A 17,536-nucleotide genomic window follows, 5' to 3' on the forward strand; every position below is an offset into this window, starting at 1 on the left:
CTGCCCCTGTGAGCCCCTGGTACGCAGGGATGACTTGCTTGTCTTTGGATTTCCAGCAGAAAGAGCGCTTCTCTAGGGATATAGTAGATGCTTGATAAATTTTGTTGACTGGAAGGGTGAATGAATGAAGGGTAGACCCCCCCACCCACCCACCCAAAGAAAGCTGCTGAATCCGAGCCTCTTACCCAGAGTTAGCCCTGCACTGCCAAGCATTTCCTCCCAGAGGGTGGGCGGTTTCTATGGTTCCCACGTGTCTCTTAGTCAAGGAGAGGCAAACAAACTCAAAGGCCAGGACGAACGGGCAGGTGTGGGTTGAGCAGGCTGTGCTCCAGACTCACTTGCTTCTCCTCGAAGCTCTTCAGCCCCTCCTCAACCTTCCTGAACCCACTCAGTCTAAGTGGGTAATGGCCCAGGAAGGATGCAGGGCAGGGGGAGGTCCCAGCATGGGATTTCACAGGGCGTCGCAGCACAATGCTGATCTCTCTTTGGAGCAAGAGTGTGTGCTTTTGAGTGGATGAGTGCCTGTGGATGTGGGTGTGTGGGCATGTGTGTGTTCATCTATAAGGAATGAGAGAGCCTCACATTTGTGTGGTACTTTACAGTTTATAAAGTGTTTCACATCCATTATCCCATTAAGTCCCCATGAACCCCTGCGACTTACGCAGAGTGCGTCTTATCACTTCCATTTTTCTGATGAAGAAAATAAGACTTAGAGCATTTAAGTGACTTGTTCAGATGTATGGTTTGAGGATGCCCACCAGGGTAGAGAATAAGGGCATCACCTGGTTCTGTTCCAGGGACCCTGTCCTTCTGCCTGGCCTCCTTGGCAGTGACTGAGATGAGGGGACGCCTGAGCAGGACTCTCAGTCCTCTTTCCTGGGACCCAATCGTCACTCCTCTGATGGTGTGGCTCCAGCATCCACATGCCCTATTAGCTTGTCACTCGTCAGATGTTCGTTGAATAACGTGGTGACAAAAGAAACATGTATTTAGCCTTTGATGATTTTCCTGACGCACAGCTCCTAAGTCCCTCTGAGTTTGTATGCTTATGAATGACTGGGGACTGGGGACCCATAGGTAGCTTCAGGATGGGAAGCGGTTGCCGGAAGGACCACGGTGTGATCAGAAAGCGGGAACTTTCAGCCCCACCCCCTGGCCTCTGGGGACTGGGAGGAGCTGGAGACGGAGTTAATCGCTGATCATGCCTATGAGGTGAAGCCTCCATCCGCACTCCTGAAGAGGGACTGAGAGCTTCTGGACTGGTGAACACGTCCGCGTGCTGGGAGGATGAAGGACTCCCACTCCGCGGGGACGGGAGCTCCTGGGCTCAGAACTCTTCTCACCTCATCCTCTCTACCTGCTCATCTGGCTCTTCATCTGTATTCTTTGTTCTGTGTGATCTTCGTGTGCTTAGCCGTTCAGTCGGGTCCGACTGTTTTGATACCTCATGGACCATAACTCTCCAGGCTCCTCTCTGAATGGGAATTTTCAGGCGAGAATACTAGAGTGGGTCGAATTTCCTTCTCCAGGGGAACTTTCCGACCCAGGGATCGAACCTGCATCTCCTGTCTCCTTCATTGCAGGTGGATTCTTTACCTGCTGAGCCAATCCTTTGTAATAAAGGCAGATGTAAGGGTTAGAGTTTTGTGAGCTGCAAAGTATTGAACCTGAGGCGAGAGTCAGGGGAATGCCTGGTTTCTAGGTTGTTGTTCAGGTGACAACCTGGACTTGCAGCTGGCATCTGAAGAGGAGGGAGGAGTTTGGGGCTTAACCTTTAACCTGCGGGGTCTGGACTAACTCAGGTAGTTAGTGTCCTAACTGCATTGAATGGACGGACACCCGGTTAGCATCTGAAGAGTCGGAGAATCAGTTGATGTGGGGAAAATATCTACATGTTGGTGTCAGAAGTAACCTGTGGGTAGAAAAGAACAGTGTGTTTCTTTTTAAAATATCTACTCTATGCCCAGTCACCTTGGGGGGCCCAGAGCTGCCTGTAAGAACAGGTGCATTATAAAGGACCAGAGTGCACCCTTTGGAGTTAGGTTAGCTTGGGTTCAGATGCCGTCTCTGCCCGTCTTAACTGATGTGGACTTTAACCTCTTAACCTATTTAACCTCTCTACACCTCTATCATTGCACCTCTAAGGTGGAATCAATCTCACCTACCTTAAATAAGGACATATATAAATGTCTGGGGCAGACTAGACCCTCAACAACAACATAGTAACAGTAATAATTATGCCAGGTACTGCAGTCAGCAAGGGCTTCACTGAAGACGGGCCTCTCTCACTGGGTCTGAACAAGCCTTAGACACCTCAGAAGCTTATTCAGATATTAGGAGTTGGGCACCAAGGTGTCTAGGTGGACTCCTCCAGCCTGTTTTTCTTCAGGGGTTAGTCCCAGGTCTATGGACCTGGGTTCCTTAGGACTGTGAGCACGTGGGGAGTAGGAGGAGCCTCTGAGAAGAGGGCGGGGCCGTGGGACAGCTGGTGGGAGGAGGACGGGGGACGAGCTTAGAGCAGAATGACACAGACAGGCAGACGGTGCAGGACGCAGTCTGCACGTGTCGTCAAGAAGAGGGTGAGGGTGTCAGCTGCGCCCGTCGAGGCTGGACGGTAGGACTCATCCTTCACATCCACTCTACAGTCTGTCTGTCTTTGTCACTTCTTTTAGCATCTGTGCTATGATTTGAGTGTTTGTGTTCCCCCCAAGCTCACATGCTGCATCCTAACCCCCAGTGAAGCGAAAGCCACTCAGTTGTGTCTGCCTCTGCAAGACCCTGTGGACTATACAGTCTGTGGAATTCTCCAGGCCAGAATACTGGAGTGGGTAGCCTTTCCCTTCTCCAGGGGATCATCCCAACCCAGAAGTCAACCCAGAGAGGATGGTAATTAGGAGGTGGGTCTTCGGGAGGTGGTTAGGTCACAAATGGAATTAGTACCCTTAGAAAAGGAGCCTGAGAAAGCTCCCTCGCCCCTTCCACTGTGTGAGAATGCAGCAAAAGGCACGGGCTATGAACCAGGAAGAGGGTCCTCACTGATTCTGAATCTTCCAGTGCCTCCGTTCTGGACTTCCCAGCCTCAGGCACTTTGAGAAATTAATTTCTGTTGTTTATATACCACCCAGTCTGTGGCATTTTATCATAGCTGCCAAATGGACTCACTCAGACACTGTCATCTATCTTTTTCTCTTCCAGTCTCTGCTTCTTTAGAAGGGGTGATGGATGAGTAAAGGTTCTGGAGCCAGGTAACCTGGTTGGACCCTGCCTTCCCTACTTTCTAGCTGTGTGATCTTAGGCTAGCCCCTTAGCTTCTCTGAGCCTCATTTTCCTCTTCGGTGAGATGTGGATGATGGTGCTAGTACCAGACACCTAAGATGTACTGTTGGGACTAAGTGGAATAATTCCAGTCTAGCACATGGAGGCCAGGTGCCAGATGCCCTTGAGGCCCTTCCCCTGTTGATGATGACTATCCCCTCTCTCGCCTTCACCAGAAAGCCGTGTGGCCGTCCACCATGGAAAGCAGAAGTGAACGTGCATTTTTATCTTTTATGAACATGTAGTGTAGCGGTAGTCTAAGTCACTCAGTCGTGTCCGACTGTTTGTGACCCCATGGACTATACAGTCCATGGAATTCTCCAGGCCAGAATACTGGGGTGGATTGCCATTTCCTTTTCCAGGGGATCTTCCCAACCCAGGGATCGAGGTCAGGTCTCCCGCATCTCAGGAAGATTCTTTGCCAGCTGAGCCACAAGGGAAGCCCAAAAACACTGGAGTGGGTAGCCTGTCCCTTCTCCAGGGGATCTTCTTGACCCAGGGATCGAACCCAGGTCTCCCGCATTGCAGGCGGATTCTTACCAGCTGAGCCACAGGGAAGCCCAAAGGGAACCAAATATTGATGGGGCGGAATGTCCCTTCAGGCGAGTCTTGCTGTGGTGGCAGGATGAGGCAGCCTTGGGGAGAGTGGGTGGGGGGGTCAGGATGGCAGGAGGGGAGACACCCCCGGCAGCCGTGTCAGCTGTCTTCTATCTTCAGCGCCCAGCCAAGAGACCCTTCTAGAACCTTCAAATCATCTTCGACTCCTTTCTGCCCCCTTGCTCATATTTAATTTGTTATTCTTTCTACAAATATTTTTTTGAGAGCCTACTGTTGGCTTGACAGTCGTTTACATCCTTCACTTTGACTTCAAACACATCCCTCCTATGATTTTGCCTGAAGGCAAACCATCATTTTTTGGACGCCTCATGTGAGCCAGAACCACCCTGTTGGGCAGCTGATAATATTCTCTCAGTTAATCCTCAGCCCATCCACAAAGGAGGTATTATCGAGATCCCCATTTTACAGACAGGGCTCCTGGGGATCAGCAAGACTCCAGGACCTGCCCAGCAGCACATGATGAGCTAGTGTGGGAGCCAGAACGTGAGTGCTTCCTGGGCTGAGTTAAAATCAGATTGTCAGAGCTATTCCCCTACACACTCCCCGCTTTGGTCTGCTTTCTGGGCACTGCTCTATGTGAGATCCATGGGCCCACCCATGCTCCCTCCAAACCTCCCCCAGGGCCTCATTCCTTCAGGAGCTGTTGACTGAGAGTCAAGTCCTGGCAGCTCCACCGTGTTGCTCTGTGGCAGCAGGGGGACTCCGGCCTCTCTGAGTCCCTTTGCCAGAGAGGGTCTCTCGCCTCTACCAGAGAGCCGTGTGGCCGTGCACCGTGTAAAGCAGAAGGGAACATCATCTTTATCTTTTGTGAACGTGTAGTGTAGCAATAGAGAAAGCCGCTCAGTCATGTCCAACTCTGCGACCCCATGGACTATACAGTCCATGGAATTCTCCAGGCCAGAATACTGGAGTGGGTAACCTTTCCCTTCTCCAGGGGACCAACCCAAGCCAGCCCCTCAGTGTTGAGACAAAGGTTTTGTGCCTCGGAAGGGCTGGAGGTCTTCCCTGGGACTCAGCGGGTCCTCCCTGTCTGGGGTGAGGATGGAGAGGTCACATGCACGGAGCACTTTTCCTGGGCTTTATAAACACCATACACTCAACTGACCCCGCAAACCCCGAGGGTGGTCCCTCTATCACTGCACCTGTGAGGAGGAAACTGAGCTGGAAGGGGGCATTCATGGTCACCAGGGAGCAAAAGGCTAAAAGCAAGATGCAAAGGAACTTATTTACAAAAAAGGAAATAGACTCACAGACATGGAAAACAAATTCATGGTTACCAAAGGGGAAAGGGGGAGAGGGATAAATTAGAAGTTTGGAATGAACAGATACACACTGCTATGTATAAAACAGAGAAACAAGGAGCTACTGTATAGCACCGGGAGCTATACCCAATATTGTAATAACTTATAATGGAAAAGCATCTGAAGAATGTATATGTGTGTGTGTTGTGTGTGTGTGTGTGTGTGTGTGTGTGTATAACTGAGTCACTTTGCTGTATAGCTGGCAAATTGTAAACATCTATACCTAAAAAAATAATATATCAAAAAAATAAATAGAATATTAAACCCTTTAATGAGTTTATTGGTGTTTTATGAAAAAGTCTTTAGGAAACATTGCAGGATAATAGGTTCTGGTGTCATTTGCATAAAAAGTCCAGAATCTAGATATGTTATTATCGAACTTTTGTTAAGAAATAGAATCCTTCTAGCCATATTTAAGGCTCAGTGGAAAAGAATCCAGGTGGCTCAGTGGTAAAGTGGCTAAAGTGGCTAAGTTGTTAAGTGGCTTGCCTGCCAACGCAGGAAACTTGAATTTGATCCCTGGGTTGGGGAGATACCCTGGAGAAGGGAATGGCAACCCACTCCAGTATTCTTGCCTGGGAAATCCCATGGACAGAGGAGCCTGGAGGGCTACAGTCCATAGGGTCGGCAGAGAGTTGGACATGACAGAGCAACTGAGCATGCACACATATTAAATGGAACTGTAGTTTTCCAATTTTGACAAGCATCAATAAAATTTAAAGTTGAGGTAGGATTAGAATCCCTTAATGAGCGAGGGCCTAGGGCATCAAATCTCTTGGGTACCAGAAATGGCTTGGCTTATGATGGTGATGGGTGCCAAGATCCTCAAGTCTGGTCTACAGACAGTTGCAGGACGGGGCTCCCTGAGTTTCTCCAGCCCTCTCAGAGTTGCCCTAACAGTCCCACTCTTCCTAGCTGGCTGCCCATTGAATGGCTTTGCCTTCCCATCCAGTTTCTCCTTTTGCTCTCCCTTCCCCCACCTGTCCCCCAGCTCCTTCCCAGGGGTGGAGATGAAGCCTCTCCTGACCAAACTAGCCAGGCTCCTCTGAGCCTTCTCTTTTTCTAAGCTCACTGGGGCTTCCGAGTCCTTCCCTTGCAGAGTTCAGTGTTAGCAAGTACGCTGCTAAGCCACCTTCCAGAAAATCCCCCTACTCTTCATCTCTGATCTGTTTTTAAATACTATTTATTTATTTAATTGGCTGTGCTGGGTCTTAATTGTGGCATGGAGAATCTTCAGTTGTAATATGTGGGATCTTAGTTCCTCCACCAGGGACTGAACCCAGGCCCCCTGCATTGGGAGCCCAGAGTCTTAGCCACTGGACTATCAAGGAAGTCCTTTGATTTCTGATCTTGCTGGCCTATCTTCAGCAAGAGTCCCCTGCTCTGGGCAATTCCCTGATGGTGCAATGGTTAGGACTCGGTTCCATCTCTAGTAGGGAAATTGAAATCCCAAAAGCCACAGGGTGTGGCCCTGAGCCTGGAAGTCTCCTCTTAGTAACTTTCCATGCACTAACCCCTCACTGTGCTCCTTAACTATAAACCCCCACTTGTCCTTGCCATATTCCAGGTTGAGTCCCAGCCTCTCTCTCCTATCGGGATTGTTGTCGTTCAGTCACTAAATTGTCTCCGACTTTTTGCAGCCCCATGAACTGTGCACGCCAGGCTTCCCTGTCCTTCACCATCTCCTGGACTTTGCTCAAACTCATGTCCATTGAGTCGGTGATGCCATCCAATCATCTCTCCTCTGTCATCCCCTTCTCCTCCTGCCTTCAATGTTTCCCAGCATGAGCATCTTTTCCAGTGAGTTAGCTCTTAGCATCAAGTAACCAAAAGATTGGAGCTTCAGCATCAGTCCTTCCAATGAATATTCAGGGTTGATTTCCTTTAGGACTGACTGGCTCAGGATAGTCCTGAATAAAGTCTTTCTTTAATGGGTGTCAGAAAAAATGTTTTTCTTTAACACTGCCCCCACATCCTGAGCCTGGGCAAAGACAGAGACAAGCAAAAGCGAGTGAGTCACGCTCACACCTTCCCACCCCCGTCTGTCTCTGGTCCCGCTTGGCACCAGAGACAGGGAGCTGTGAGTGGGAGTTCCTGCAGGCATTGGGGTGGGGCCTGGAGCCTTAGGCCCCTAGAAAGGAGCCAGGCAGGGCAAGAACAAGCTGCTGGCTTGAAGAGCAGGCTGCCTGGGGGTGATGTCTCCCTGGTAACTGGAGCTGCCAGCCTGTGGAGTGAGTCTGGGTTTTACCACGCACTCCAGCGTATTGTACAAGCACCATCATGCCTCTGCTGTGTCGACTTTTTAAATCAAAGGAGATGTGATGCTGGGTCCCACCCCACCATGTTGGCAGAAACGCTTCTCCATCCTTCTTTCCCTTGGACCAGGGTCAGGCACAGAGGGAGCTGTGGGAAGCCTTCACCGATGGTCCCCACGGGTCCGCTGCTGCAGCTATTTCCAGGCCCGCATGGACTGGGAGGGTAGGTGATCCTGTGGCTCTCACATCAGACCTGGGGACAAGCAGGGACACCTATGGAGGCCTGTAGCTAGACCGTGGAAGCCCTCCCTGGAAGACCCTTTCCCCTGCTGGCCTTGGAAGTTCCTCAGGGCCCTCTTATGCCCCCAGCCCTCTTTCTTCCCTCTCCAGGAAGGCCTGGCAAAATCCATCCAGGAAACCACGGGTGGAAGTTGTCTTCCTGCATCTTCTGCTTTCAGGAAATGCCTGGCTACCTTCAGAATGAAGCACAGTTGAGCATCTCACTAAGTCACGCTGCCCAGAATGCTCATCACTGGGATGAGATGAAGGTCTGTGACCCTTTGCCAGGGTGGGAGGAGACGCAGGTAGGTTGCAAGGAGCAGGCACCCGAGTAGAGTGTAGAGTTTTTAAAAGAAGGACTCCCTGTATTTTCCCCTTCTAGTCTCCTGAACCTCCAACTGTGAAGATCTCCTGGAAGGGGGATGGGCTGATCTATCTTCCCCTAAAAGCTTGGCAGAATTTAACGAGGCATTGTATTTATCAGATGCGAAATGGGGAACAGGTTCATAGGGAAGGGTGAAAAATAATAAAAGGTACGACTGAAAATACCTTCTGGGGCTGAGCCAAGGTCTGGGTCCATCTGCTTGTCTTGTGATCCAGGTGTGCACTGGGGGCCACCCCGAAGGGGCCTGAGTCCTTCAACGACCTCTAGGCTGAGTCCCTTTTGCTGTGTGTGTGTGTGTGTGTGTGTGTGTGTGTGTGTGTGTGTGTGTGTGTGTGTGTGTGCTTGAGTGGCTGGGGGCTGAGGGACCAGAGGGAGTGACTGTGTGCCCACCCACCTTGAAGCCGTGCTGCTAATGAATGAGGCATTACAATGCCAGTCCCCAGGGCCCCAATTCCACTCACATCTCCATTAATACACTCCTGGTGTTCACTGTGATTGGCATCGCCACAATAAACAGTAAATGAGTGAATAATAATTGGCTATCTATTTGAAAGTGTTACTGAGGTTGCCATGGCAATCACACCTTTTATTAAGCTTTATTAAGCTGCAGCTGCAGGGAGTGAGGTGGTGGGAGTCCAGGCTCCCTGGGCCCCACAGAGGGGCTGACCTGCTGGGCGACCTTTCCCAGGAGCTCTGGAGGTACAGGGGCCAGAGAGGGGCGTTTTTTTTTTTTGTTGTTGTTGTTGTTGTTGTTTTTTTAACAATTCACCTGCTCTAGGGCCTTTAGGAGTCATTGAATCCTCAGTTAGAAAGGACAAGGTTTCTTTCCTCTCTGTTCTTTCCCCAAATACTTCAGTGCTGGGAATGGGGGACAATGTTGTTTTATTTTTACCCTTAGCATTCCCCTCCCCACCTTAACAATGGTGAAAATGAAAATTAGTAACACTTTGGAAAATAAAATTCATTTTAGGGGCAAAAATTATGTTCATTTTGTTTTAGAACGATGACTACAGTCTTTCAGATACGGTGCTATTATCCTGTCTTTGTTATTCCTCTGCCTCCCCACCTTCTACCAGTGAATTCTAAATCCCTCGATGCAAGGAAAAGATTTTAATGTGAAACTACCTGGACTATCAGATCATTATAATTCTTGTCCACCAGGAACAAGCAGTGTAGTATCACTCTCACAGGCAAGAGTAAAAGACACATTTCTGCATCCAGGGGCAATACAATTACACACACACACACACACACACACACACACACACACAGGAGATTCAGGAATTTCTTTCTTTGCTTGTGGGTCTGCTCTTGCTGTATTTGGATCTCAGTGTCAGTGGATGTGTTCCTAGGCATCGAGGATTGAAAGTGAAGGACCATGGAGAGAGATAGGAACATCCCTTCATTTCTGTGGATTTTAAAACAAGTAGCTGATTGTCACACCTGCTCAGAACTGTCTGCCTTCTGCAGCCGGAGAAGAGTCAGGCTTAGAAATGTTCACAATCAAGTCAAGAGAAACATTAACTTGTAACATTTTTACCTCTCGAAGTTATGTGCTATATTGTCTGTTGTTCATTTCAAAATACTTAGGTGTTGTATAGAGTATTGTTGAGCAGAGTTGTTAAATTTAGCAAATAAAAATATGGAACGCAGAGTTCAATGTGAATTTCACATAAATACCAAATAATTTCTTAGCGGAAGTATGTCCCAAATATTATGTATATTTCATCTGGCAAAGCCTGACTGTGAGATATGCTTTTGATCCAAATTCTAGGGGCCAGTTAGTTAACACGGAAAGAATTCTAATCAGCAATACAGACTTCAGGGCTGGTTAGTTAACATTTGAAAGACTCCAAGCAGAAACCACACTCTCTGGGCAGCTACTCCAAGACTTTCAGTCATTTTTATCTCCTATCAACACTAGAGGCCTTGCTCATTAGCATAATGGATGTTAGAAATGGTTCTCTTTGGTGAAACAAGTAGGCTTTGACATGTGCACACTATCAGGCAGGAGCTCTCCCCACCCTGCGTGGGAAAGGTCTATCAGTTTACCAAGGCCAATGGTGACGTGTGCTCTTTGGAATGGTGTGCTAAGATTTAAAGTAAGTTTTCTTTATAGCCACTCACAGGTTTTGAAAGCCTAATTCCTAACCCGTCACTAGAGTTTGGCCCACATTCACGCAGGGTGCTGTCCGTCCCATGACCTCACAGGTCAGAAGACGGGCTTCACTGAATTTGTTGGATAGACTGAGGCCAGCTTGCTAATAAGTCTGTCTGCACTGGAGAAGCCAGCCTGAAAGTTTTTTTGTTGTAACATACTATCTGCAAATGAGAGCACGGCCCTCAACTATCTACAAAAAGAACCAAATTGGTTTAGGTTGGTTTGTCACTGAAGAGAATCTTACAGTCACCAAGGCAAAGCTTTCTTTCTCAAGAAGTGTGTGAATGGGAAGGAAGTTGCGGGGGGTGGGGGGGTGGTTTGGAGGCAGCAGAATGTGCTGAAAAGACTAGTTGAGCAAATAAACCGTGTTCAGGGCAGGTTCTTTTAAGTTACTACTTTGATGGTTTCAAAATGTTCAGTGTCATTAAGCACATTCATGAGGTTATGCCGACCATCACCAGTGTCCATCTGCAGAACTTTTTCATCGCCCCAAACTGAAGCCTTGCACCCATTAAACAACTTCCTACTCCTCCCACCCCACCAGCACCTGCAACCACCATCTTCTACTTTCGGTTTTTATGAATCTGTCTATTCTAGATAGCTCATATAATTGGAAACCTGTAATATTTTTTCCTTTCCTGCTGGCTTATTTCACTGAACATGAAGTTTTCAGGTTTCATCCATGTTATAGCAAGTATTAGAATTTTAAGGCTGAATGATATCCCATTGTATGCACAGACCTCATTTTGTCAATCCAGTTGTCCACTGAGGACATTTTATCAGGAATCTTTTCCAAGGGTGAGTGAGCCAGGGCTTTGGGGTTAGGAGACAGATCTAAGCTCTGCTATTCCTGTGTGACCTTGGGCAAGTCACTCAGCATGTCTGATTCCCATTTTCCTTATCTTTAGATGCATAGCCTTTTCTTTTTCTGCTTAGACTTCTGTTGTGAAAATCAAATAAGGTAATGTATGTAAAGAAGCTTTATAAAGTAATGCGCTGTGTCATGTATTGTTTGGTTTCTTGTTTTTCTGGGCACTAGAGAACGCCAGAAAAGAAACCCCTTTTCTCATTTTAATCTAATGCTAGTGATTTCTTCTGTTCTCCAGCTTTTGCCTATTTCTGAAACACCACTGAATACAAATATCTCGAGGCTTAGTATCTTGTAGCTCAACTTATTACAAAACTTTGAAATATTTAAAGATAAATTCAATTAGCAAAAGTGTAATTACTGCCTGAATAAACTATACTTTAAATTTTAATATGCCAAAGAGGATCATTTATGAGCAGAACAAGCTTTATGTTATACATTTTTAATGCTCCTAAACTAACACAGTGACACGCAATACATAAAAGAGACCAAAAAAATGTTCTCATTCATTTCCACATTCCCCCCAAATCTCCACCCTGTACTAAGCCAGACCAAACAAACCCATTTTATTCAATAACCTCAACAGTTCCAGACATTTTGCATGTTTAACTACTTCCATTTTTTTTTCTTCTGGGCTAACTAGTCCAGTTTGGTTAACTAGAAGAAGGGAGCTAGGAGGGCTGAGACCTCCAAGTTTGAATAAGAAAAGAGAAGTTGCATTTTTTAAAGTGATTTGTTTACTTATTTTTGGCTGTGCTGGGTCTGTTGGTGTGTGGGCTTTTCTCGAGTTGTGGTGGGCGGGGGGCTACTCTACACTTGCAGCGTGCACAGGCCTCTAATTGCAGTGACTTCTCTTGTCGTGGCTCCTGAACTCTAGATCACAGGCTCCATAATTGTGGCACACTGGGTTGGTTGTCTCATGGCATGTGGGATCTTTCCAGATCAGGGATCAAAGCTGTGTCTCCTGCAAGGGCAGGAGGATTCTTTACCACTGAGGCCACCGGAGAAGCTGTACTTTGACGTCAAGTTGCTAGGCTGCAGCGGCACAGTTGAATTTGTCTCTGCTGGCAGGTGGGGCCCCAATGGGCCTGTCCCAGCCTTGGTCCTAGAGAGGTATTCCCGGAAGCCTCCATCCAAGAGCTCAGGGGCTAGGCTCTGTGGGATGGAGCAGGTGGAATGGGTGGAAGCAAGTAGGGTGGGGTTGACTCTGGTTTCCAAAGATGCCAAGAAAGTCTGCAGCAGGCTCTGTCTCCTGGCCAATACCCAGGCCTCGGGCACTTGCTGACTGCCTTGAATTTGGGCCAGAAGGAGAGGGAAAGGAAAAAAGAAGCAAGAAAAGATGAAGTGCGTGCTCTCAAAGCCTCGCCCTCGCCCATCCACACTAATTATCAGCTGGGCCTCCTGTTCACGAGAGATGTGTGAGCCTCAAGTTGGCCAAGTTCTCTCACCTGCAGCTTCCCAGACACTTGGAGGGCTAGTAATTGCCCAGTAATTACCCCGTTTATTGCCTCATTACGGGTGACCACCTCTTGGCAGGCATTTCCCTGGGAAGGTCTCCTCCAGCTCAGGCTTCTCAGCACCGGCAAGGGAGCAGGCAGGCCTGCTAGGTTCTGGTGTGCAGCCGTGCTGAATTGCACCCCCACAGTCACCCTCATGACCCCGCAGCTTGCCCTGCTCCTGGCCCTGCACCAAGCCCTCCTCTGCTTTCACTAATGATTACCTAGGTTGGGTAGGACATACGAGGACCACTTCCTCCCATTTAACAGTAGCCCATCTCCTGATTCCTGACTCCATCACAATCGCCATGGCTCCATGAGGAGTCTCTTTAGCATCTGATCATCCCTCTAGATCTTTCCTGATTTAAAGGCTTGGGTCAAAGGGCCTGTCTGGGCCCTTTAGGTTCTAGACACCTTGACACTTCCTGGTTCTGACAGCTTCTCTCTCTTACCCTGAGCTCTGGAGCAGCCACTCTGAATACATCTCCCACTACAGTGAATGGTGCTGGTTGGTGATGGTGCAGGTTGGGGAGTGGGCAGGGAGGATGGGGGAATTGGTTATGCCAATGTTTGTATCCTCCAAGCAAGGAACATGTAAAATGAACTTGGAGGTGGAAAAAACAAGTTGACATGTTTCTTTTAAAAAAGGAATACAAATGAGCAGTTTTAGGGGTGTTTGTGGTGGGTATTGGCATGGATTCATGGCCAATAGCTCTAGAGGGACCTAGATCTTGTCGAGCTCCTTATCTTGCAAAGGAAAGAATGAGCCCTGGAACAAAGCGGTGGCACACCCGCAGCCGATCATCACCAGAATCCCGATCCCTCCACTCCCAGGCCAGAATCTTACCTTCTGTGTGCAGGCATCTTATCTGGCACATTCCACCCTATTGTCTTTTAATACTGTTCCTGCCCTGCCTGCCATAACAAGCCTCAGCCACCTCATCCTGAGATCATCTTGTCTGTTTAACTGTGGCTTTTGAAGAATCCTGGATCCTTCTTTGACTACCAGCCTGGACCTCACATCATGGCGGAAATAGGGTTTGGGGGGAGATGCTTGCATAATACCCTCACCTTCAGCTTTTTCTCTCTATTGAGTCCAGGGTACCAAATGTTCCCATCCCGTCACAGATCCCCTGGACTGGTGGGACAGCCTATAGGGCGTCCATCCCTTCACCTCCCAGAGCATATCACTGGGGCCAGGACTGCTCCTGCCAGTAGAGTCAAGGCCTGAAGGAAGCCGGGAAAGAGGTGCAGGAGCCTGTTTGCACACATCCTGTTCTCAAGGGCAGGGTGGGACTAGGGGCCTGATCTTATCGTCTGCAGCCTCATCTCTGCAGAAGCCCTTGTTGCTAAGTTACCACAGCCCCTTCCATGAAGCCATTCAAGCTGAGGAAGGGAAGAGGCACAGGAGGGTCCAGGGTCCTATGTGAGTAGAAGGAGGACTCTATCTCATCCATCCATCCATCCGTCAAATATTCAGTGAACACTTCCTGCATGCCAGGCTGCAGGCCAGGCAGTGAGGAATCAGGAGTGAGTCCCCAGTCTTAGCTGGCAGCTCCCTCCATTCTTTGTAAATTAAGCTGCAGCACTCCAGCTCCCCAAGGAAACATCAGCATGGAACACTTCACAGTCACTGCTGTGAGCCTGCCAGCGTTCTAAGATCGTAACACTTATCTACTCCTTTGATCCTTGAGACTGTCCCATGATGTGGTGATCCCATGATTATCCACATCTTACTGAAGAAACCGAGGCACAGAGATGGTGCCAAGAATTTACTAACAACTAGTGAATGGCAGAGCCATGATTAAATCCATGGATTTAATCTATGCCTTAGTATATCTGGTTCCCAAATATGTCCTTTTAACCAAAAAATTCTACTGTTGAGATTTGTCTTTATCCAGAGCAATGGGAATGCAGCAGAGGGTTTTAAGCAAGATGTTGACATGATCAGAAGGTTTTTCAAAAATCAGGCTGACTCTTGCTGGAAAGGGAATTGGATCAGGGCAACAGTGGATAAAGATGAATCTGTGGGGAGGCTTTGGCAGGAATCCCCCTGAGAAATGATGGAGGATTAAACCATAGTGAAGGGAGTGGGGTTGCGAAGAATTGGACCAATTTAAAAAATCATGTAAATGTTTATGGACTTGGTTTAAATTTCTTATTTTGTAGAGCCTGTTTTCAATTGGGCTTTTTTCCTTCCCCTTGATACTTTGGGTAAAATCTTTAATTTTACGGTGACCTTTGGTTTTGGAAAAAACAAGTCCAATCGAGTTTAAAATTCAAATCCCAAATCAGACTCAAACTTCATCTGTTCCACTTCCTTCCGTCCTAACCAGGCTTTGGAATTGGAGCAGAAATGATATATAGCCTCATCTTTCATGCTCTCCCTGCTTCAATACCTCCTTTGGAGTGGAGGAAGTGAGCTTGGTCTGGCAAGGGGTAGGCACTTCCTCCCCCTCCCTCTTCTGCATCTATTCTATCAGGGTTAAGACTGGGGAGGAGAGGGAGCCTCTGTGAGACCAGAAGATACCTTTCTGAGAATAGTCCTTGACCTACAGGAAGTACTTTATAAATATGTCCAGAATGAATGAATGAATGAAAAGGAATTAAAAATGAATGAATGAATGAATGAATTTATAATCCTGTTGGTTATGCAGTGTTTTCTGCTCTAAAATAGAAGCTCAGAAAGGGCAGGTCTTTTGTGTGTGTGTGTGTGTGTTTGTGTGTGTGTGTGTGTGTGTGTGTGCCTGTGTACGCTCTGAGAGAGACAGACAGACAGACAGACAAAACTTCTATTTGTGCTTTGTAGGGCAAGGAATACACCTGCCAATGTAGGAGACACAGAGACCTGAGTTCTATTCCTGGGTCAGGAAGATCCCCTAGAGAAGGAAATGGCAACCCACTCTAGTTTTCCTGGCTGGAGAATTCCGTGGACAGAGGAGCCTGGAAGGCTACAGTCCCTGGGGTCCCAGAGTGGGACATGACTGAGTGAGTGAGCGAGCATACACCCAAACACACACACACACACACACACACACACACACACACACACACGTCCAACACAATGGCAGACCCTGGTGGTAATTTTGGGCAGTGATGATTCTGGCATTCAGTGCTCCATGATCCAACCTATCTTTGCAAATTTAACTTCCCTGCACAATTTTTCTGCCTCAGTAAGACTCACTGTATGCTCAGTCGATCGGTTGTACCTGACTCTTTGCGACCCCATGGAGTGTAGCCCACCGGGCTCCACGCTCCATAGGATTTTACAGACAAGAATACGGGAGCAGGTTGCCATTTCCTCCTCCAGGGGATCTTCCCAACCCAGGGGCTAAACCTGAGTCTCTTGCATCTCCTGCATTAGCCGACAGGTTTACCACTTGAGCCACCTGGGAAGCCTCAGTAAAACACATTGCTTCTTGGTATATTTGGTATCATTTTTTCATGGTGCCTGTATGTGGGGGCTGAAATGAGGCATCTCCCAAGCATCCGTAGATAAGGGAACTAGCATTGTCTGCTGAGAATTAAACTTTAAGATCTGTACAGAGCAGAGATATGCAAAGTCACCTTCAAGAGACAGAATGGTTCCCTGGGCAGAAAGACTTGACAGTAACCTGATTGAATGTATTAACGCACCTACAGGAAGCATGTGTTAATCAGAAGTGGCACTGCTCAGCCTAATGCATAAAGAAAAGACAGTCACCAAGGCATTGACCATACAAAGGGCACAGAGCTTGGGCCAAGAGCCCCATTATGGTGACTCAAGCAAGCGTCATGACCATTATATTTCAAGTATTTCCATCTCATTGGCCGGACCCTCCATGTTGGAGAAATGGGCACATCAGTTTGTCTTAGTGTGGTGCCATTGTATATTTAATTTATCTTAACTCCCTTTTGTTTCATTATTTACACAATGCTTCATGCACGTACTATAGAATAAGAACTCAACAAATACCAGCTGTTATTATTATTCTGATTATGAGCTGACTTTATTCATATGGAGAGGGTGTACTAGTCAAATAAACAGAACTACTCTGTCTCAAGACAATATGATTCTAATATGCTAAGCTCACCTCTGAGATATGCCTCTTTTCTTAGTGAGCTGAGAAAATCGAGTGCTCCAGCCTGCAAGACTGACAATCAAACCCTGGATGGGAGCAACTCATAAAGGACACGGATGCCCCCCTGAGCAGCCCTGTGGAGACTGCCAACTTGGAGCAAGACTAGTTGGTGCCCTATTCCTGCCCACTCCAGCTTTTTTCTTGTTTCTAAAGCCTGTCCTTCTGGAAGGCTCAGCTTAGCCATGCACACTGGTAAAGCTAACAACCTGTGTTCCCTCATGTACGTTCCATTGCACCTGCTCTCTGCACCCAGAGCATGGTGGAGGTTGGGGGACGTGAACTACAGGAGTTACACTTGTGAGCTTATGAGTCATGGGCTCTAGAGTTGGACGAGCTGTGTAATGTTGGGCAAGCTACTTGAACTCTCTGTGCTTCAGTTTTCTTCTCTGGGAAATGGGTATAATGATAGTGTCGACCTTATAGGGGCGTGGCAAAGCTTCATGAGCTAATGCACATGAAAGCCTTGGTGCCACGCCTATTACATTGTAAGTGCTCAGTAAATGTTAGGCATTGTGGCTAACATGGTAAATGCTCAATAAATGCTAAGCATCATTGTGAGTTACAATTTATATGGAAACACAAAAGATCATGAAGAGCCAAAGCAATCTTGAGAAAGAAAAAAGGAGCTTGAGGAATCAGGCTCCCTGACTTCAGATTATTACTACGAAGCTATAGTAATCAAGATGGTACGGTACTGGCATAAAAGCAGAAATACAGACCAATGGCACAGGATAAAC

Source organism: Capra hircus, chromosome 15 (genome assembly GCF_001704415.2).
Source record: "Capra hircus breed San Clemente chromosome 15, ASM170441v1, whole genome shotgun sequence".
Classification (NCBI taxonomy): Eukaryota; Metazoa; Chordata; class Mammalia; order Artiodactyla; family Bovidae; genus Capra; species Capra hircus.